Source organism: Manis javanica, chromosome 13 (genome assembly GCF_040802235.1).
Source record: "Manis javanica isolate MJ-LG chromosome 13, MJ_LKY, whole genome shotgun sequence".
Taxonomy (NCBI): domain Eukaryota; kingdom Metazoa; phylum Chordata; class Mammalia; order Pholidota; family Manidae; genus Manis; species Manis javanica.
Genome location: NC_133168.1, coordinates 53,041,415 through 53,066,176, shown reverse-complemented (window position 1 = coordinate 53,066,176; position 24,762 = coordinate 53,041,415). Strand labels below are relative to the sequence as shown.

At 38.8% G+C, this 24,762-nt stretch overlaps 1 non-coding gene across 1 annotated transcript; it reads right to left on the bottom strand.

The window, feature by feature from the left end:
- Window positions 1-702: 702 nt before the first annotated feature.
- On the bottom strand, window positions 703-843 carry LOC118967807 (U4 spliceosomal RNA). Its single transcript, XR_005055041.2, has one exon. It is a non-coding gene; the product is annotated as a U4 spliceosomal RNA (small nuclear RNA).
- Between the last annotated feature and the right edge of the window lie 23,919 nt (window positions 844-24,762).

Here is a 24,762-nt window from a genome sequence, read left to right as displayed (position 1 = left end):
GTATCATCCATCACTAAATATTTAGATCTAAATTGTTGGAGCTGAGTTCTGTGCCAGGGGTAGGGGGATTAATTCCTTTCAAGGTCCTCACATGATGGATTTTCCACTGAAGTAAACATCCGAGAAGAGCTCACACTAAAGCCATAAAATATATAAATAAAGTTTAAAGTTTAATTAAGTCAACATTATTTAAAGTGGTTGTCATATTTTATGGTGAACTTTTCATGTTTATTTTGTATGACTCCTTATAAATAGCCCCTCCTGACCAGACAAAAAGCACAGCTAGATTAAAGTTGAGGACTCTAAATTTAGGGCTGGAAGAAGAATATTCCTGAGTTAGGGATAATGCAAACTTTTCCCACTAGGTTTTTGATTAAAAAACTAGCCTGTTATCTAGACACTGTGTCAATATCCTATACAGACACAACATTTGAAAATCCTTCAGGGTTTATCAATTAGACCATGGGGAGATAATATACTTACATAGATAGGAGCACAGGATAGCAAATAAAGGAGAAAAAAAACAAGTGATAAAACAACTTTATTTTATTTTTTAGTTCCTATATTAATAGAAAGCATAAAAAGGAAAATAACTGATTCCAATTAAGTTTATATTGGCTTAGTACCTTCTTAAAGTAATTATTCTTGAGATAAATCATTTGAATATACATAACTTCCCCCGTAATGATTTTCCCCTTAATATATATATGTATATATATTTTTATTGCCAATGCCGACTGTATTTCAAGTCGTCATGGCGGGGTATCGGAAAAAGTTTTCAATTAGCAATAATGGCACCTTGGATAAACCTCATTGGCTATGATACTGCCATTGCCCAAAGCTCTCCCCTTAATATTAAATAGGGAAATTGATTGTACACTCTTTAATGTTTGATGGATATAGTATTAAAGGAGAAGGAGCAGGTGAAGGACAGAGACCACCTAAAGTGCATTCCTTACTGCAAAGTTGCGGTTCGGTATGAACATCCTCTTTTAAAAAAGCTCCTTCAATATTACAGTGAGAGCTCTAGTTCTTTCTACACAAAGAATCCCTGTCTAAAGACGTATTTAAGCCTATAAGGAAACTTTGAGTTGAAATAAAACTCTAGCACTATTGTTGAACTGTGATATTTTGTGAGAAGAAAACCAAAGTTGAGAGCAATTCATCGTCCCAGTTCCCATAGCTAACTGGTGGCAAAGTAGGTCTAGAACACATGCCTTACGAAGCCCTTCTGTCTGCTTTCCCACCCAGAATACTGATACAATAATGTGGCTCTCTGAAGAAGAAATGCACAGCAGGTATAACTGATGGCCTGTGAGGGGATGAAGAGTGTAAAAGTACCTTCAGCGGTTTGTTGGCTGCGTATTGTCAGAAACCAGGTGATTTGACACAAAGTGCTAATTTGTTTCCTCATGAGTAAAAAGCAGCTACTGAGAGGATTAGAGATTCTATTTGTCAAGTGCATCCTGTGTATGCATAGTGAGTGAACTCCCCATCGTTGGTGTCAGTTACCATTGGTTTCAAGCCCGCATTTTAAAAGTTATGTGTTAAAGCAAAGCATATTTCCAAATGACCAAGCTACACATATGGTTGAGGGTGATTTTACCTTTTGTCCTAAGTTGAGGCTTACATTTACTTTTTGAGAAGCCCTTGTCTTTCACATATATATATATGTAAAATTACGTAGATAGATTTCTTTCCTGGAATAAAAAATATATATCAAATTAAAAATATATGGTATCATACCACTTAAGCATTTTATTAAAAATAAAAATAATAATAATAATAGGAGAAATGTGGGATCAACATATAAATCAAGTACAAAAATCAAACGAATATTCATATTTGACCTGATTGTTTATAGGTCATAATGCATGATCAAAACCGAAAGTTTCTGTGATGAATGCCCTTGTACTGTTCACCATGTAAGAATTTATTCACTGTGCAAGAATTCGTTCACCATGTAAGAACTTGTTTGTTATGCTTCCGAAGATTGGAGACTGACGAGAATTAGGCTTGAGATGGATTAATGATTGTACATTGAGCATTGACCCCCCTATACTGAATTTTATTGTTGTTAACAACCATTTGATCAATAAATATGAGAGATGCCCTCTCAAAAAAAAAAAAAGATATTGTAGTAGCTCTAAAAATATTTATTAATGTCCATGTGCAATAAATGGTAACTGATTTAGCAAAAAAAAATATATATATATATGTGGTATCAAAATGGCTTATTATCACTTGAATGGAGAGGTTGAGATCTTAATGAACTGTAAAACATTACTGAAATTTGACAAACAAAACACAAAATTCATTTCATTCTTTTCTGCTGAGACAATCTCTTGACATGATCACATTAAGCATCTTTAAATGAGATGATTGATTAATAAGCAAACATTCACTTACATGTGTATATTTTAGCCAATCCCTCAAAGAAGATTAAAGAAAAAAAAAACTACCAGTAACGATATAAAAACTAAGACCATGTCAAGGACCTAAATCACTACTTAAACTCTGCTCTCTTTTGATTTTACTAGGTTTTTCTCAAGTCCAGCATCATTTTTATCTGAATTTTTGGATCCAGAACATTTTCTCTCCATATATCTACATAGTTTTCTTTGTCACAAATAAGGAAACGATTGCATTTTCTACCTGAATATGCAATAGTCTGCTAAATTGCACCTCTGGAAATTACTGGTTTCATGGAATAAACCTATGTTAAAGGAAAAAGAGACAGAAATGAAATTATACTTTTACACAAAAAGAGAACTTCTGATTAAGATTGTTAACTACAAAACACAAAATAATTATGCGAAATGCAGTCAATTTTGTGGGAACTCATATGCACAATAATCACCATAATTGAACCATTCACTGTTTTAATATCTAAAAGATCTATGTAAAGATCTACTTAAAATTCACTAAAGCAAAATGCTGAAACATAACTACTACTCACCTGATGGACGTTATGGTGTTTACCTCATCTAAAAACTATTTTATTGGATAATTCTAATGGTTAAAAATTCTTTATTAATTTGCACATTCTAAAATCATGTTCTAACTTTTCTGTAATTAACCTTTGTACAAATTTCATGTTTTAACATTTGTACAAACTTATATATGTTGAGACTAAGAAAATTATTACTATTTCTTTCTTTCTTAGAAGTGTTGAAGATATCAAATCAGATAGGGTAAATTTGTGTATATTTAGTATTTTCAATGTATCTGATGACCAAACTGTACAGATATTTTAATGACTATGGGGGAAAAACACTATCCACAGACTTCTTCTTTTTCCAGCATATTGCTCACTAAGAAAACCTTTCCTTGAGTCACACCTAACCTCATGCAACTAGCCTTTCAGGAGTGCAATTTCTGAGGCTCCTGAACTGGCAACCCGGAAGGAACACTGGATGTTAAGTTAATTTCATTAATGTGCTCTCTGGATTAAGTACATGTGCAGCTGGTATTCCAAACTACTTTTCCCACCCCTCTCTGAGTTTTTATTCACCATGTAGTAGAGCTAGAGTGAGTGCTTAAGGTGGGACAGATGAGAACCTTTCCAGACAAAGCTCAATGGTAGTAAATCTTGGATTTTTAACAAGGAAACTTCAGCAAGCAGAATGAATGTCCGTGCAGAAGCAAAGACTTTTAGAACAAAACAAGTAGATGATGAAGGAGACATACTCTTTAGCTTAGCTATTGATTTTCCAATACATTTATTATTAACACAAGAATTTGTTCCACAAATATTTGTTGAGTACCTTTTCTATAGTATCGACTACCTCCTGCGCAGCTAGTGAGATTTAATGAAAAGGAGGTTTTCTACACCTTCATTCTGGAATGAAAAAATTCCTTTAGAATTCTTTTTAGTTCTTGTGATTAAAACCAAGTATGTGCATGTACACATACACACACACATGTAAGAGAACATGTATGTGTGTATGAATACATATATGTATATAATACGTATAAATATATGTATATAAATAAATATGCACGTTTAGTCTTAATATAACATTTATATTAATTATGTTTATATAAATATTTGCAATCTACTCAAACACATATTCCTTGGCTTTTGGCATTATTATATCAGGTAACAGAAAAGAGGGGAGAATGAAATTAAAATCACAAAGCCTAATCAATCCAGAAATGTCATTGACATCACAAGTTGACAAATTCTAACTAAAGATAAGGTTTTCATTTTAGATCTGGCTAAATGAACAAAGGTAGTAAGAGACTGTCGTTCTTCCCTTTAACTGGAACAAATCATGAAGAAAGCCCAAGGAAGTCTGAAAATTAATATAAATAAGAATGTCATTTGATTTACATCACAAGACTAGTGACTTAATAGTCTACTCTCAAGTAATATGGAAGTTATTCATTCCATATATGTTCCTTTCAAATTATAAATCATGAAATTTTTTCCTCATTAAAATGTAAATATCAGTGGAAAGCCGCTATGCTTTACTGATAAAATACTTTTTAGCTTAGTTATGTTTTGACATTACTTTCACATTTATTATATAACCTCTATTTAACTTTACTATTAATAAACTCATACCCCAAGTGATAAAGACCAAGGCCTTCCTCTATGTGGCATGTTGAAAGCTTGGTGATGTCCTAAGATTACATGTTGTTTAAATGTAAAACAAGCAAATGCATTTGGATAAGATACAAGTTGATGATATCAAGGTGGACACTTTGTCTTTTAAGGATCTTGAAACAGGAAGGCCTTCTTTTAGAATGTGAAACCATAGGATGAAAAATAAAGAAAGTAACTTGAGGTAATAAGTCATTAATATTGTGAAAGTGGAGAAGATGACATCAAAAACAAGGAGTTTAACTAAAGAAAGTATATGCATTCAACTTGAGACAGGCATGATCGATTTATACTTTCAACACTAACTCTAAAAATGAAAGGAAAAAAAAAGACTGCAGTGAGGGATCTGAATGAGAGAAATACAATTTCAAATTTTAGTAGTTAGTATGACACTACAATATGGTTGGTGTGACTTGATTATGAAACATCCCAGTAAAGCTATATTGGTTCTTGGAAAACATCCCTTTTCAGAGCCAGCTGCCCATTAGCAATAGAAACGATGTCACCAGAACATATAATCATTAAACACATAAAATTCATAAAAGCACATGAAAAAGAGATGTAAAGTTAAACTGGGGAGAGTTTATTTGTGCAAAGAACATGTGCCATAGTTATTTATTGAATCGATTTTATTGTAATTAGCGGTTTCCTGGATATAATTATTGTCGTCCCAAGGCTGAACACCACTGGGTACTCCTGCTTGGCAAGCTATGGAATTCTCTCTCCTTCTTCAATGACCCTGAGTAGGAGGTTTATTGTCTCTATTTCACAGAGAAGGAAAGTGATGCTCAGAGTGATTAAGTGACTTTCCCACAGTCACACAGTAAGTGGCAAAACTGATATAAACTCAGACTGGTCTGATACATAATCAGGCTTGGCCATTCACATTATGATGTGAACACTATAAAAATATAATATAAAACATGGTTTAAAAGGCAATAGTGGGTTTATTTCAATTGTATCTCCATCTCTCCCCACCCCAAAACCAAACTAAACTTTAGCTTAAACTGTAAAACCAATCATCTGCACATAAGAATTCAACAAAAAGGCACCATGGCAGAAGTATTGATACGAGGATTTTGAAGGAAGAGGTGTGGTAGGTTGCAAAAGATGGCCACAGATTCTTTTCATTCCTGTTTGCATGCCCCTTGCAAAGCAGCTTTGCAGATATTTCCATCAAGAAGTAAAGTCCACTTCTCCATTCCTTGAAGCTGGTCTTGAATAACCTGCATTGGCCAGTGGACTTGGTAAATGTTATAAATGCAGAGTTTGCTTCCACCAGGGCAATGACGATTCCAGTTTATCTGGCAGGAGAAGCCACTTGGGGGAGGACCCAGGTGACCTCTCCAGCAGCCCACTCATTGCAAGGCTCTGAGTGAAGCCTCCTATCCACCAAGATGCCCCTGACGGCAGGGATCCCCGGTGGGACCAGAAGAAGAATTGCCCAGTTGTGGGCCAAATTCCTGACCCACAGAACCATGAGCTAATAAATGTTGGGTTTTTTTCAGGCCACAGACTTTCATGGTGATTGTTAACATAGCAGATGCTACCTTAAGCTAATTTATTTTAAAGTTCATGGAACTCTGAGTCATTTTCCCTGGGAACGAGTTTGCATTGAACAATTTTTTGTCATGTCCAATCTCATGCTGTGATCAAGAAATACATTTGGTAGATGGCTTGGTTGCTATGGAATATTTTATTTCTCTGAAGAAAGTGAACTAATTCTTTAGTAATGAAACCCGAGAGGCTGGCTTCATTCGCATCCTGCTTCTGGAACTGAGAGGCTTGACTCAGAGACTGTTTTCAAAAGGGTTTCCCCAGCCCATGAAATGGAGAGCAGACATGAGGGCCACATTACAACTTGAGGCCCTGACTCTTTTACCTTTGTGAGCAGCTTGCCCCATAAAAGAGCATTAATTGTTATAGTTAATGTCTCCATTGGCATAAAGATGAGTATGTTAATATTACATATTTAAATGTTTCCTTCAATTCAAAGGTCCATTTCTTTGCTTCTGATTTCAAAAGACACTAAAGCATCTTTGTGGGTCCCTATAAATATTATGGCCCTGGGCATGGTCCCTGGCTTGCCTAAAGAACAAGTGGATGTAGCTGAATATTGGAAAGAATAAACTTACTTTCTTCTTCCTTCTAGTTCTTCAGAATTGCCAAGATTAAGAAGACATGGGTGAGTGTATTATGTGTGTATGTGTGAATATTGGCCTCCTTTTATGACTAAAGAAGGTAAGCTACCCGCCCCCACCCCCCACGTCCATGTCTCAAGCTAGGGGTGCCCTGCCTATAGGCAACTCCAAGGGATTACAGGACATCACCATTCATATCCTATAAAGACCAAAAAAAAAAAAAAAAAAAGGAAAGAAAGAAAGAAAGAAAACCAACACTAGGGAATCTTCAATATAAACATTAATAGTTTCCCACATCTTTGTTTAGAGAATAGCCTGAGGATTTCTAAACTTTTAGATCTTATTCATTCCAGAAGAACTGTTTCACTTATGGCCACATAAATCTTGGCTCTTTAGAAGTTCCAAGATTAAGACTCTTTGGAAACTAAAGTCACAGAGAACTCACAGGTGATCGCATAGGGCGCCGTTGCTCAGATCGCTTGGGTCTAGCTCTGACATTAGTTTTTGAGAATAGAGACTTGGTAATGGAATAGGGAAAGGAAAGTTTGGTAGCATTTACAGTATTTTTGCTTTTTTTTTAAAACAGGTTGTAGTGTTTTTTCTGAGTACAAAAGAAAAACATAATACAGAAAATTTTAAGAATGTTTCTTCTTAAATAAAAAACGAATACCATGAAAAGTTGTGTTCAGGGCTGCCAAGCCAGACATGACTGAGAATTTAGGGTTTTACATATAGTTTTCTCTACCTACAAGTCTAATCACTGGTATTTCATTTTTTTAAATGTATGTCATTTTGAGTATAGTAATGTAAATTCTCCTCCCACCACCGAGTTCCAAAGTGAACACGTAACCGTTTTAAAGAGAGTTAAAGTGAGCATTCCAGGAGTCCATGCCTTACGTTTCCCCCAAAACTTTACATCTCCAAATCCTCCCACATTCACACTTTTCCCATCACTGCATCTTTGCTCAGTCAGTGGTTCCTCGGGGCTGCACGAATGTGGCTCCCACAGGGTCAGGCGGATGAGGAAGGGCAGGGACCACTTTTGCTGGAAGACTTGGGAAGGGGAATTGGGGAAAGTCCCATGTAAATACTGGGGCAGCTCAGGCCTAATTTTATCTATCGCATCCTTTGTCCCTAGAAGTTACCAAAATGTCCTGGAAATTAAAATTCATTTATATCCAAGCTGTATCTTCAAGGCTTCCCCTTCCACTTGGGCGTAGCTTCGAACTGCAGCCTTGCGTGTGGGCAGTACTGCTGTTCTCTGCCGCACAGGCGGCCATGCATGTGGTCTCTAGGAGCAGAGCGACTCTCTTTGTCAATGCTTTCCAGCTGCCACAGCACAAACCGAACTGATAATAGGAAGGAGAGCGTGCTCTCTGTGCTCACCGGCATGCTCGGGAATTTCAGTTACTCATCACCCTGTGTTCGCACCTTCCAAGTTCTCTTTCTAGGGCATCCCAAGGGCTGTGAAAAGTGTGGGCCATTTCCCCAGGTGGTGCTGGGGTTTGGCCTTAGAGAAGGTGCAGCTGGTAGAAGGCCTGGCATATGCCTGGGGCTCAGTGCAGGTAAGGCTGTGAGCTAGGCTCTGAGGGCCACAGTGAATCTCGGGAGCTGCTTTTTCCTGACACACCTCTACTCTGGCCCCTAACTGTCCCCACAGCCCTTTATATTCTATTAGAACTGACTTACTGGACTTAATTGTTAGCAATTTTATTAATCATTTCCAGATCATTTCTCCAACTGCTGTATAAACTCTAAGCTACTGTGTCTGGGTGACCTTCTCCCCTCACACCACTTTAACGTCTGCAGATATACTGATCATCCCCTTATGTATGTTTAAACACGTTAGTCATCAGTACATGGATGTCCCATAGGAGCCTCAAATTCAATGTCCAGAAGTCACCATTTCTTCTGAGGCCCTGACTCCTCTATTTACCACCTTAGAGAACAGCATTCAATCCAGAGTTCTGATATGTTAACTCCTCATTCATTCCTTACAGCAAATTCCCTGAATCTGGTTTTCTTCATAATCCTTGACTGTGTGTGCTTCTTGCCTGCCATCTGACAGTTCTGAGGAACTCGCCATTTCTCGTTAGGATTACTGTAATGGCTACCCAACTGCTTTTCCTGTCCCAAGTCTTTTCCCAAACCAAATAACTCACTGTGGCCAGGGTATTTTCCTCAACAGAAATCTGATGATGCAATAGTCTTGCTTAAAATAATTCAGCCCTTTCTTACTTAACCTATAGCAAAAAAATTTTGGACAGGAAGCTGCAAGAGGAGCCTGATGAATCTCCTTGAAAATTAATTTATTTGAAGGTTAAAAAAGTTCATGATATGTTAAAATCAATCCATTATAGAGTAGGTTACAATATTCACATTGGTTTTTAAGCACAGGACTTCAATTTTAAAAGAGCAACAGACATTTCAAGCTATGCTACTACCTCCCTGATAGAAAAATACTTGCTTGTTTTGATGCAATTTGCCAAAAAGAAAAAAAAAGGAGAATTAATGGCTAAAATGTAAATTCCTTAGTGTGGTCCTTAAAGCTGATTACGATCTGGTCCTCTTTACTTTTCAGCCTCCTCCTGTGCCCCTTTTGGCTTCATCTAAGCACTCTGCCTGACTGTCTCCTACTTGTCTCTGCATCTCAGGCATGGCTCCAACAGGAAATCTTCCCTCTTCCCCCACCCAGTCTGGGTTTGGACTTCCTTGCCCTATGATCCCCCAGCATCCCATGCGTGCTTCTCCCAGAGCCTCTACCACACTGCTGTGCCTTTGCACTTTCCTGATGTGATTCCTCTACCAGACTACAGGCACCTTAAGGGAAGGAAACATGTAGCCTTGAATGTTTGGTGCCTAGCAGAGTGTTCGAGCACTTAGTAGGTGCTTGGTGAATACCTGTGATTAGTTGAATAGTTGTTCTCCACAGAGCACAGCATAGGTAATCAATGCATGTTTAGTTTAACAAATGATAATCAGGTAACAGACATTTCTCACTGACTCTTTCCCTTCCCATTGGAAGCATGCAGATTGGTCTACCTTTGAATTCTTGGAACCCAGTATCTCATCCTCTAAGCACAACCCCCTGCATCCTGCTGGGGGTGGGGGGCTGCTGAGGGAAGTCAGAATGCAGGTTTGTGACTAGAAATTGATGATCCTTCTCAGGCCCAGCTGGGACAACTTTGCCATTCAGCAGTCTTGTAAGTTGTCCCTTTCCCTCAGTGGATGTTTCAAATGTTGCCCACTGTGATCAACTGCATTGTCATTTCAGCAGCCAGTCTCACTTCTTAACTCACAGATTAACCTTAAATTTCTGCCCTCGATTTAAAACACTGGCAAATGCCTCATTATTCTACTCTCCTCCCCTCCTCTCTTAGGGGATAAATTGCCCCTCCTCTTTAAGTGCCCTCTACCTGGACTCTAGGTCCCAGTAATCTCCCAATAGTCAGATTTCATAAACGGTTTCCATTATGTATGATCTCTTTTTACTGGAAACTCTTCCCTTGGTTTGGGTGGTTAATCCTCTTCTACATCTGACTGCCCTGCAGGCTCCTGCCATGGTCGGGATTATCTCGAGGTCCTTCCTGCCCTGTTCTTCTCCCACTTAGCACATGCCCACAGAATCCCACTCCGAAAGACTGAAGTGCCCCCGCTGTACTCATGTTGGTCCGATCCGCACACTCTAGCTTAGGGCTCCCTAGACCTCTTAACCTAGAAGTCTCATGGCGAGCTCAGACTCAATCAGACAGAACTCAAACTTACCACCTGCATAGCCTCTCTCCCCCTCTGACTCCCCTAACTCACTCTTCTTCCTCTGTTCCCTCTCTAGGTTCATGGTGGCACCATCAAGTTGCCCATATCAGAAACCTGGGAGTCAACGCATAACATCTCCTTAACGGCAACTGGTTGAGGAACAGCTCTTGACAATTCTTTCTCCAAACCTAATCCCAGTTTACCCCTTTCTCTTTAATCCAGTTGCCAGTGGTCTTACTCTGGCCTTCACCAGCTCACACATGCTGTGTCATGACAGGCTACAACAGTGATAATAATTCTTCCTATCTTGGGGCCTCATCTTCTCCCAACCCACACTTCTCACAGCTGCCAGAGCTGGTCCTCTGAGTCAGCCTCACCATCATACCCTGGACAACCATGGCACCACCACCTCCCCCTCGGCTGAGATAGCTGCCATCTCGTGTGTGCACCAAAGGCCTTACCCAGCCTAGAGCCCTGCTACCATTCATGTACTCTATTGCATTCACTCATGTTCTGTTTCCCACCCTTTTTTCCTTTCTACTGAATTGTGAGTTCTTTGATTACAGGAGCTGTGTCTTCTTGAACAGTTCAATAAATATTTATTGAACAAAATGTTTATTGAATAAATTCTTCTAATTCCTTACCCTTTCCTACTTCATGTTGTGGTTATTGGTTTTTAGTGAGAAGTAGGAGGATGCAGCATTTAGAAGTGCAGGTTCTGAACTGACACTGCTTGAGTTCAAGTCTCAGCTTTATCACTGAGAAGCTGTACTGACTTTGCAAGTTACTTCACTTTTCTGTGCCCAGATTCCTGATCTAAAAATAGAGATAATGAGTTCTTATTTCCAGGAGAGTATGGGCTGAGTTATTATGCAAGCATCTATATTCTACACTGTTGTCTGACACATATTAAGAACTTAGTAATATGTCTTATTATTGTCATCTTTTTCTCTTCTTTTCTTTCCTTTTTTTTCTTTCTTTTTTTAATTCTTTTTGTTTGTTGAGGATCCGATTTTCTCCTTTCCTCTGCTACTCACTTCATATTTACTAACAATTCATAATGTCCCCACCACAGAGAAAGATCTGCTCTAAGGAGTCACACAAACAAATACCTCCTCTCTAAGGTCATGTTGATGTGACATTTTAAGATGGAGTAAACAGACACATTGTGGCAATGATAATGCTCTGGAATTTGGCTGAAACACAGCCCTCTATGGCATGGAATGCAGAATGATCTCTGGAATCCCATCCAAAGGATTCATTTCTAGGATATCATTTTTGTTATAGTCTGAGAATGGCACTACTGTAGGTTAGAGGATACTTTCTTCATGGTCAATATCATCTGCCAGAGAGACCCACTTCAGAATCTTGTTGGGAGATAGTATTTTCTGCAGGAGAAAAGAGGACTCCAGACTGGATTTGGTAGCACATGATTTTAACTCTCCAAGTTAAATTTCTCTGGACATCTGCCTACTACCCCACCCTTTTTAGTATTTTGTCTAGGATAAAAATGGCAAGACTACACCAATGGCTCTTCTGCAAATATTTGATTGCTTACAGCCCATGCGTACAGTATACACCATTCAAAATGGTCTGTCAGTGTGCATCTGAGTTCACTTTCAATCATAAGAATTTCTCAGAAAAAGTGGAGATAGGAGTGTATGCATGTGGTTATCTTTTTGCTGTAGGGAGAGACCACAAGGACATTTTGAAAATATGCCTTCCACCCAAATTCAGAGGAGGAGAAAAATAAAGTGTTTATCTGCATGCAAACAATTAGTAAATTTGGTCAAAAGCTTTTATTTTGATGTTTTTAATATTGATTTTTGGCACATCCTAAGAACTGGACTTGGTCATTAAGAGGCCCATACATGCTAGATTATGTAGTATAATCCCTTATATGTAATGTGTACTTTGTAGCTATTTGGGGGATGAATAAATGAGAAAATGAACTTGGGAATATGAATGATATGTTGTATAACATAGAATTACCTGGATACATTTTCTGGAGAAGGATACTGATGAGTTGCATCATCCAAGGGAATTGGAATGAGAAAGTAAACAGTGAAAGGCTAGAATAAAAGAATATTTAAAGGAAAAAGCAAGTTGTGGTTATAAGTTTAGAATTTGAGTTCAGTTACTATTGGCCTAATGTCACTTAAAAACCATTTGAAAGACTACTTTTTGGGTACAATTAGCAGAGACAAAGAATGACTTACAAAGGGAACCACTTTGGGAACTTAACATAATTCTAAACCTGAAATACGTACTTGTCCTCCATCCTCCATAGCAACACTTTCCCCAAGATCTCAGATCCATCAAAACCAGAAAACAAGGGAAAATGAAAAGATTTCTTTCTTACCCATTTCAGAATAGGAAAATGTTTAAGCAACAGTAAAGCAAATTTCAAAAAATACTGATCATTCCCTGAACATGCATTTAGTCAGGGCCTTGTGCTCAGTTCTTCAGGGAATCCAGATCGTGAGTTGAAGGAATTTCACTCTCTTTAGGAGCAAGACTTCGGGTATTGACACAAGACAGACTATAAGGTAAATAAGGAAGTTTAGTGTTTAAGGGCTGTATCAGTTAGGGCTCAACCAGAGAAACAGACCAGTAGGAGATACTGAGAGATTTATTTCCAAGAACTGGCTTTCACAGTTCTGGGTTCTGGGAAAGTGAGACCCAAATCCACAGTGCAGGCCATTAGGAAGGACAGGCTGGACATTCTGGGCACAATTTGAAGTGGGTACCATGGCAGAAGTGATTTTTCCTCACAGCTTTGGGATGTCTCAGCTCTGATCTGTCAATCCACCTACTTCAGAACAATGGGGAACACACCAGTGAATTCCACAAGAAAGGGCCACTGCTACACTTCATTTATTGCACAGGGAGTTTCTAGATCAGAAGCACTGCTGTGTAGAATACCACGACGGTGGTAAAGCATTCTGCAAGTGCATGGATGGTAGTTTCGGCAGAAGCATTACATGCAGGGAACAAATCCACATGCAGAGTTAGTGTTTATTTCTGTCAGAATCAAGTGCTGCCCCTGCTGTGATGGAAGTATTTCTGTATAGTCAGTCTGCTAATATTAGCTGGGCTGATTTTCCTAAGGAATGATGCCATTATCAGAGATGCAGTGTTGATCTCTATTGCTGGCAGATGAGGAAATCGGCAGTGGGTTTAGCCAAGTCAGCCTTGGTGAACAGAAGTCCATGTTGCTGAGACCATGCATAATCTTCATCCCTGCCACCATGGCCACTTTGTGCATTAGCCCACTGGGCAATGACACAAGTGGCTAGGGAAAGATGCTAACTGGTATGTACAAAATCAATAACAACTTGATTATTAAAATCCTTGTCCACTGAGGTTACTCTTTGGGGGGCAATCACCTGGGGAACAAATATCTTCACATTCTTTGTTCTTTCAGAGAAGTTATTCACGTATGTTTTCCCCTAGACCTTTTTGTCACCAGTTTCCAATCATATTCATTCCAAGACCCTGACCATCCAGAAAAATCTCTGGCAATTTTTCCTTCCAAGCAAAATCAACAACAAAGTGTACTACTCAAAGTTTTACCACTGGGAGGATTTTCCTTTCCCACTGTCCCTCAGGGATGTTCCGTAACGGGTCTGCGGTGCTGTCCGTTGTCCACTTCCAGGTAGCACTTGCAGACTGTGCAGAGCCATCTGCATACCAGGTCCTAGTTTTCTACTCCTCATCAAATGATCATAGGGGACTCCCCTGAGGCATGGGTATGTGCAGGGAGGGAGGAGGTAATGGAGCAGCAGCAGGAGCCATGGATATTTTGGACACTTCTTCATGTAACTTAGCTATGCCCTCAAGGTCTGTGCAGGCCCAGTTGCATACGTATCACTTATTATTGCCATATGAGTGGTTCATCTAAGATACATATTATTTCTTTTGAATACATATCATTTGATGATAGAGTCTTTCTGTGCATGCCCGACTTTATGGCCAGATGGGTCAGACAGTATCCAGTTCATGTAAGGCAGCTCAGCTCTAATGGTAAGTAGTGACTCACTGTAAATTGCTTTCATTCTTCACCCAGGTTCAGAAGCAAGCCAAAAACTCTCTCAAAAGGAGAGTAATTATTTTTAGAGGATGGCAGGGCTTCACTCCAAAATCCTAAGGTATGATTCATCTGTGGAAGCCTGCCAAAGGCTCCGAACAGCATCCCCATGTGCCACCAACACGTTAAGCACCAGTGGATGTGCCAGGTCAGACAGCCTAAGTCAGAGCAATTTGCATGGCAATCTGAACTTGCTGCAGAATTCTCTTGTCCTGGCCCCACTCAGAGCTACCAGCTTTTCAGGTCATGCAGCAAATAGGCCATAGTGGCACACCCAGGTGAAGGATATGTTGCCTCTGAAACCCGAAGGCAATCACAAGGCATTGTGCCCCTTCTTTGGTTATAGGAGGGACCAGATACAATAATTTATCATTTACCTTAGAAGGGATATATTGACTTGCCCCACACCACTGGTGCCGTATACTTCTCACTGAGATAGAAGGCCCCTGAAGTTTTCTCAGGATTTATTATGAATCACAAATGCCTTACCAATATGTCTAAAGCAGTTTCAACTTCCTACTGACCAGTTCCAATCAGCACAATGTCACCAACATCGTGGACAAGCCTGATGTCTTTTGGGCTAGAATAGCAATCAAGCTCCCTGCGGACTAAATTATGACCTAGGGCTGGAGTTGATATATCCCTGAGACAGGACAGTGAAAGTGTAGGGCCGACCTGGCCAGCTGAAAGCAAGCCGGTGGTCATTCCTAATAGAGAGCAATTTTTTTTTCTTTTTGCCAGATCTGTAGTTATATACAAAATACCCGAGGGTATGTTAATTTGTTCAAACAATAAAATCATATCTCAGATAGCAGCTGCAATAGAATTCACCATCTAATTACATTTAGGATAATTCATTGTCATTCTTCAAACCCATCTGTTTTCTACATGAGCCAAATATGTGAGTTAAATGGGGATGTGGTGGGAGTCACCATCCCTGCAACTTTCAAGTTCATTATGGTAGCACTGATTTCTGCGTTCCCTCCAGGAATGCAGTATTATTTTTGGTCTACTATTTTTGTAGGTAGAAACAGGTTTAGTGGCTTCTACTGGGCCTTTCCTACTACTTTTCCTGACCTCTTCACAAATGTGACAGAACAAATGTGAGAACTCAGCAGTTGTTATGTCTATTGCGATTATGCATTTTGGAACCAAGAGAAATAAAATGACACGATAGGTTGAGGGACCCTGTCTGAGACAGCTCCAAGCTAAGGCCCCACTTATCACCTGACCTCCCTAAGTCCCTGCTCTGCTAGGCCACAGAAAGGTTTTGGGCTTCTAAGAATTAGCATCAGTCTAGAGCCAGAGTTCAGTAATACCCCAAAAGTCTTATTACTTCACTTTCCCCCAGTGCATAGTCACTCTAGTAAAGGCCATAGATCCCTTTGGGGAATACTGGGAGAAGAATTAACAGTGTAAATTTTTGGCATTGTAGCAGGGTCCTTCTCCAAAGGAACTTGACCTCTGATTCATTTAAGGGTTTAGAGTCTATAGATTGATGCAAGTCTATTGAGGGGTCATGATTTCCCTGATTTAAGTTAGACTTCCGTTCATTAGACATAGAACTTGCCTACTTATACAGATCAAATAAGAATATACTAGGTTGCACACCTATTTCTTCTCTAGGGTCACCGTGATAAACCAGTCAATGCCACAGAGCTCTCTGCCAGTCAGACTATTCTGATCACTGTTTTAATTCACCTGCCATTATGGTAGCCATGCCTACAGCATATTTGGGAATTAAGGGTTGTCAGTTGACCACTGCAACCGCAGGATCCCATTTTCCCCATTTCATTGAGTGATCTCAGTTTGATGCTAGTAACTCCTACTTAATTCATGACCAACAGAGAAGAGTGACCACAGAGCCTTTCAAGGCTGCTGTGGCTCTTCTCACAAATTTGTTCGTCAGTTATGATGACAGCTTTGTCTTCCCAGGGTGAGTGAGCAGGTCTTACACGACAAACGTGCTCCACCAACTGAGCCTCCCTGTGCCACTGGGTTCCTTCCTCTACAGTATACCAAGGAAGTTCTGGCATTTCAACTTCATTTCTTTTATTCACCTTTGGGTCCATGCTTTAATCAGTCACACTACAAGAGCCCTTTCGAACCCCTAAAGCTGCAGCATTAAATCCAAGATCTCTGCTTATTGGGTGCATGTCAATACACTCAGCCTGATCCAGTGTGATGCTCCCTTCGCTGTTACTTTACATGCTAAGACCCATTCCCACACATAGTCCCTGGATATCTGTCTGTGTACATTGGAAAAGCCATTCAGTTCCTCTGGAGTGTGGGGTCACACTGTGAACCCTGACCACCAGTACCTGATGGGATGAGTTTATTTCAGGTGCCAAAGTTTGGTGGGATTGGTCATAGGAGAATCAGCCGTGTCCTGCAAGGCCACTCACCAGTATTGATTCTTCAGGCAAAGCAGAGCTAATTTCCTCAGTCAAGGGTAGAAAAGCTACTTTTACTGGCAAAGAAGTCTTGGCAGAATGTAAGGGTTCAATGCCCCCAGTTTCATTGGGATCTGTCTGTATGTCCTCATTCAAAATTACAGGATTCTATTTCTTCCCAATCAGTGCCCTCACTTTAACTCCCTGAAAGACACTAAGATATTCTGGAAATTGGGAAACTCAGTTTACCTTGTAATTCAGCCACTCACAAGACAGCATTGTGGGTTGGTTTTCAGAAACTTTGGTCCTGCAATGATGGGTGATAGGGCTGATTTCAGGGCAGATGCAGAAGCTTTTAGGTCATCTATGCAGACCTAAAGCTGGGAATGTGAAGCCCTGAGCTCACCCATTTGTCCCCCTGCTTTTCCAGTAAGTGAAGGTACAGTCGTCACCCAAACCTAATTATACTCCTTAGTGTGGTTAGAATGTTCTAAGGCATCACATATGTGGTCACCCAGAACTTTGCCTCCTATAGGTATTTGATTAGAAATAACCAATGGCAATATTTGTACATCCCAATTGCCACACCAGGGCATGCCACACCAGTGCCCTCTTCATCACTGGAAATACCATCATTAATACCTTTAGTCACATTAGAGAACCATTCAGAATGCTCAGAACCAATTCAGAAAACTCATCCTTAAGATTCTTGTCCTCTAGAATTATTCCTCGGGCCAAAATGTGTATGAGTGAGGATTCCATCAGAGAAATAGAACGATACTGTCACCATACTGTACCATCACACCATTCCATTGTCACACCACACCCTCACCTCCTGACACGTGTGACTTTGTTAGCACACCACATCGCCTTCACACCAGTCATCATCGGACTACACCCCAGTCACACTGGACCATCTTCAAAGCAGTGTTCGCATCAATGTCATTTACCCACATCACAGTAACCATCTCACCAGCTCAGCTATCATCATCATCACTTTTGCTACCAAATTAGATTAATGGGAAAGCACATTAGATCATAGCTATGCTTACCTAAAACAGTAAAATTCTAGATGAAAAGTAAAAATCAGTTCATATTTACCTATGGGATCATCGTGCCCACACTACTCTTGTCCTTCCCATTAGTTCTACCATCATCCCTTGAACTGCTACAGGCTTTCAATTTTTTGAACCTATAATATCATCTAATTTAATCCTTGCAACAATCTTCCAAGGTATTTATCATTTCCTCCATGTACTAGATGTTTATATAGCCGGTAATTTGCAGATCCAGTATTTGAATTAATATCTGCCTATTTCTAAATCCTGTGCTTCTTACCTTACCCCATGCTGTTAAATTTAGAAATATGCATTACTTTTAACAGCTTTTGACTAATAAGTGGCTTTTATATCTCTGTAACTTATTGACACAAATAATGAAATAATACACTAAATAAATTCACTTCTCCAGCTAAATTATGTGAGATAAAACCAAAAGTACTGGTTCTAGTGCATGAAAATTTTAACAGGTTTTTAAAAATGTTAGAATATTTGATGACACAATCTTTTGATATGCTTTGGCATAGGACACAGTGCCACATAATAAGTGAATCTCGATAAAGTAAGTTTGTTTCTCTTAACATTCATATGTCAACACAACACATGCAAACAAATGGCATAAGGCCCACTGGCAATTCTGGGAATAGTATTGCCCAGAATATGATAATGATTTACAAGGCAAATGGCAAATCATAGCACATTTTTTCCTTAACTTTCAGTAGGAAAGTAATGGAAAGAAAAATTAAAATGGAAAGTTCACCATAGGAAAACAATTTTAAATGAGGGTAAGTAAAGTACAATGAAATAATCTGGAAAATAACTATAAGCTTTTAAAACAACTAATAATAAATAAATGTTATCTGAATTGAACTGACAGTTTTTAATGGGCCATATGTAATTTATTTGTATCCTGATGAGGCCATGATTTTCTCCAAAGCCCATATCCAAAATTTTTTTTCTTCATAATGAAGGTAAAGAAACACACAATACTGAAAATTATTTAAAGATGGAAATTTAATCCAAAAATATAATAAAGGCCCATGTTCATTTTGGAGGAGCTTGTGTTTTATTACATAACATGGTTTACAATAAAAAGTTGGCCACAGAATAGCAATTTATCCCAGAAGTAGGCAATGTATTGGCTAAAACATTACTCTTTTGGCCCTAATCATATTGCAATCTTTTGGGACTATTTCAATAACAATAATTTTGACAATTAATAATTTATACCTTAAAAAAACCTCATGATGGAGTTACACAGTTATGTTCTATAGAAACTTTATGGGTATGTGTTCCATGTTTTGATGTTTTTCATGCCAAAAGTTTTACTCCCCTGATATGCTGTGTAAATAATTCGTGGGTGGTATTGAAGAGTCTGGCCGAAAGGGGATAATATCTAAGTTTCAAATAGAAATTTTAGGTTGCCTAATGCAAAGAAAAGGAAAATCGTAAAAGATAACATGACACTTTAATATCTACAACATACACTTGAATAGAATGGGCCCATTTGTGACTTCCTGACGTTAGGTGAGCTATAGACCCATTACAATTCATTACACCTCCCTCCAAAATGATTTGTGATATCTTATTTTTATAAGTTATACTTTCATCTTTTGTTTTAAAAATTCTATACACTCAATAGTCTAGTTCAAGAGATCTGGAATCTTTTGGTAAATGGTATTTCTCTGGCTTTTTTCTGGGAATAATGTTAGCATGTTAATAAAAGGACTGTCATTATTTCATTAAAGACATATTAACATGAGATACTTTTTCAGACATTCAAACTTCAAAGATCGATCAGATCTAGTCTTGATATCAAGGAGTTTACCATACTATAGAAAAGATACATGTGCAAATAGATAAATGTGATCAGTGCTAAATTTGAGGCTCATGCAAGGCAGAGTTATTAAACAAGAGATTGATAAACTCCAGAGGGAGAATGGATGGAGTTCTCTGTAGTGAACTTCCTTACCTGGGACTCAAAGGATGTGGGTATTCCCCAGACAGATCAGAGGGAACAGGTATTCCCAGGCAGAGGAAGGAGATTTTACCTATGAGCTAAGGGGAGAAACAGTAGGGCATCCTTTTATCCCTTCTTGCAAAAAGTTTAGTCTATATAGAACATTATATTTCCTAGTTGGTCACAAGAAAATTATACAATTATTTCTGAATAAGATGTGTCCCTAACAATAGGCTATCCTAGGATGTGAATGATGTTCTGATCAAGTGGCACCTATGGACACAATCCTAGAAACCAAATCTAATAGCTTCTCCAGAAGGCTTTATCTGAAAGAAGGAAAACTTTTGAAACAGATGTTGATGGAAAGATTCATGGAAGTCTCAGTTAAATTCCTGTTTTTCAATAGTGGGGTGATAGAAGTTCATTTTGATCCTAGTTACCTAGGAAAACATTGGTTTGAAATGGGAATAAATAACGTGGAAGTTTGAATATGAAGTGCTAGAACACCCTTTCTCCTCATCCTCATTGTGATTACATCACCATCATCATCTTATCACAGCATAATCACACCACACCATTATCACATTTCACTCCCACATCTAGAGTGGATGCATGCAGACCTGAAGTCTAGCTTCACTCAAGAGTATATAGGTGATCATGCTGCAGATTTGCCTCCTTGAAAAACCATGGAGGAGGTCACAAAAGTAGAATGCTGGACAACCACTAAGTGGGAATCTATGAGAAGTTCAACAGTGAAAATATCTTAAAAATAAAGAGAACACTCAGAGGAAGGAGAGTGATTATCTTGGGTTGAGGTGTCTCAAGGAAGACTTCTTGAAAGAGGTAATATCAAAGCAGGACTTCACCAGATACTGGACACAGCTAAGGCAGAGAGAAAAAGGAGATAAGATGGAAACAGCACAGGGTTTACAAAAGCATGAATGCTTTGGAAAATCATAGTATGTTTGGCAAAATAAAAGCACTAGAGTATTTTTGGAACATAAATTTTTTTAATTTTAATTTTATTTTTTTATTAAGATATCACTGATATATACTCAAAGGTTTCACATGAAAAACACTGTGGTTACTACATTCACCCATATTATCAAGTCCCCCCCCATACCCCATTGAAGTTACTGTCCATTAGCATAGTAAGATGCCTCAGAGTCACTACTTGTCTTCTCTGTGCCACACTGCCTTCCCCGTGACCCCCATGCACACTATGTGTACCAATCATAACACCCCTCAATCCCCTTCTCCCTCCCTCCCTACTCACCCTCCCCCATTCCTCCCCTTTGATAACCGCTAGTCCCTTCTGGAGTCTATGAGTCTGCTGCTGTTTTGTTCCTTCAGTTTTGCTTTGTTGTTATACTCCACAGATGAGTGAAATCATTTGGTACTTGGCTTTCTTCACCTGGCTTATTTCACTGAGCATAATACCCTCTAGCTTTATTCATGTTGTTGCAAATGGTAGGATTTGTTTTCTTCTCATGGCTGAATAATATTCCATTGTGTATATCTTCTTTATCCATTCATCTACTGATGGACAGTTAGGTTGCTTCCATATCTTGGCTATTGTAAACAGTGCTGTGATAAACATAGGGGTACATATGTCTTTTTGAATCTGAGATCTTGTTTCCTTTGGATAAATTCCTAGGAGTGGAATTCCTGGGTTGGAACATAAATTTTTGTGGAAAGGAGAATGGAGAATATAAGTATGTCAGTTAGGTTACCATTCTGCACCAATAATAGAGAACCAAAATTAACCAAACAAACGGGTTCATTTTTCTTATGTAAGTCTGGAAGTTTTATTTTAGTAGACCAACTGTATCAGGGCCAGTAGCTCTGCAATTCTAATGCCCTTTTCTCATGGTCACAGGATGACTGCTGTAGCACCAGGCATCTTGTCTTTATTAAGGTCAGGAAAATGAAGGAATAGTGTGAGTAGAAGGCACTAGTATATCTGTTCCCTTTTCCTAAGAAGAATAAAAGCATTTTTCAGAAGTTCTTCCCCTGATTCTGCTTGCAACTCTCTCTTTGGTAAGCATTGTGTCACATGGCAGCCTGTGACACATGACAACCCAAAGGGAAGTTGAGAAAGTGACAGTTTAATTTTTCAGATTCTCCTGCAGAGTGCTAAGTGAGAAGAGCAGTTGGGAATAAATATTAGATTAGCTAACAAATGCGTCCACTACAATGAGCTTAAGAGAGAAACTAACTCCATAGAATGAAGGGTTTTCTTTTTTAAATGTCAGGTTAAGGAGTTTTCATTTTACCTTGTATGGAACAGAGTTCCAGTGAATAGTTTTGAGAGGTGTGATGAAACATATATTAGAAATAGTTGTTGAATGGCTTGACAACAGAGGAAGGTCAGCTCTTCCTTGGAAGTAGTTTGAAAGGAAGTTAATAGTAACAAGCCATCATCCAAATTTTGTTCTTCCTGACTCCTGATGCACATAGTAAAACCATGTTTGAATATGAAGAATGTAATCATATACACACATGCTCAGAGACACACTTGACATTCAAGCACTTCCCATGTAAGTTAGATACATAGATTCCCAAATTATTGTTTAGCATGACAGCTGGATCACCATGCTCCTCCACTATTTCTGAAGAGTTAATTTGATCAATTTCCAAGTGGGTAAATACCACATCTTCCAGTGGATGACTCCATTTTTACTCAGTTCCTTTGGGAGGCGCCTTTGATTGTTATACTTAAAAATTAAGACTTACAACCTCCTCATTTCCCTGGTTCAAGAGAGTAGAAGCCAATCATTATTTTGTTCCATTATTACCTTTACAATTGAACAGGAATATCCATAACCATTACATACAAGCACCCTGAAATGAATAGTTTTTCTTCATCCCATGACCAGTGAGGAATTGGGTAAGAACTAAAAGGATTCTGGCATAAAATCTGAAAAGGGGATTTTTCCCAGAACAGTGTCATTAAAAAAAAATCCATTTCTCAAAATTAATCTCTGGAATGAAAATACTAGTTTCACTTTCTAAAATATGGAAGAACACAGGTGAGTTTAAATAGTGCAGCTGATAAAAAGCACTACACATTAATTGGATGCATGGGAACAGAAAAGAAAAGAAAAAAGATAGTTCAACGTAATTGCTTCAATCTCAAAATAAGAGAAATAGAGGTGAAGAGTCTCTTGGAGAGTCAGGAGAATGTCAAAAAGTGAAAACTGAAAAAGAGGAGCTGGGCAAAGTAGCGGGTGATGTCCTGGCAGACATTTCCAGCAGGGGCCCAGGGGTGGGACTTCACAGACAGACTTTCTCTGCACAAAGGTCACAGGCAGAATGTGAAGCAAACTGCCAAGCTGCACAATGGGTCAAGAGGGAGCTGGACTGAGTTTTGGAAACAAAGAGAAAATGTACAGCTGCTCTCAAGACTTTTAACTTGAGGATGAGGAGCTACTGTGTAAATGAACTGGTATTTCCTGGGCAAATCTCACTGAGTTTCTGTGTTGCCCAACTCCCAAGTATTTACTAGTTTTGCTTGAACTTTCAAGTCTACATAGTAAGCCCTGTGTCTTTACCTCCTCTCTCTAGCACTGGTGAGACCAAATCTCAATACGATTTCAACTGCATTTCTTGCTTTGTTTTCTGTCCTCCTGGCCTGGGTCAGTCCTTGCAGGATTCTGAATTATAGTCTGTTTAGAAATGGAGAGAGGAAAGGAAATTTACTTTGACTGACACCATATAATTATACCCATGTCTATATCTACATTTTATTCTCAAACAATGGTAAGCCTATGAGTTAGATATCATTATCACCATCATTGTCTCCAAGCATAGATGAAATGGAAGTACAGAGAAGTTAAGTAACAACCAAGGCGGATGGCATGCCTACACAAGAATTGGTATCATGTTTTGGACATCAAGCTGTGTGCTGTGGAGCATGGCTGAGAATGGTCACTGCTTTATAGATCTGTGATCATGAAGGTCCTGTTGTGGATTTCCAAAAATTTGGAAAGAGTCCATGGGATTTCAATAAAGCAGTGATATTTTCATAGCTGTCACCTTGTATGTGGGACAGAATTATCAATAGCTAGGGGGAGAATCAAAAAAGTAAAAGAGAATAGAGCCCTTTCAACCTAAAAGCTGAAAATATAAATGGTGTAAAAATGTTTCAACAATGAAAGACCAAAGATGAAGTATGAATTACTTGCAATCATACTAAAAGGCAGCTTGTACCCCTAGGTGCTGAGGCGGGAGCACCTTAATGATGCTCAGGTGTTAGATGCATTAGACTGTTAGTTTTTTTGGAGATTGACCCCTTTATCACTATGTAATGTCTCTCTTTCTTCCTGATATCTTTCCTTAATCTGAAGTCTGCTCTGTCTGAAAGAAATGCAATTCCCCCTGCTTTCTTTCTTTCTGTTTTGGTGGTGTTATACGTTCATTTTGTTTTTTTAGTTTGATATGTTTTTTATTGATGTATAGCTGGTATACAATATTATATTGGTTTCAAGTATACAACATAGTGATTTGAGAGTTATATACTTTATTAAATGCTCACCCCAACTAGTGTAGTTATTACCTGTCAACACAGAATGATGTTACAGAACTATTGACTATATTCTCCATGCTGTACTTTCATCCCTGTAACTAATTTATATTATGATTGAGATTTTATGCCTCTTTATCCCCTTCACCTATTTAACCCACTCACCCCAACCCCTCCCCAATAGTAACCCCCAGTCACTTCTTAGTTGTCTATGAGTCTATTACTTTTTT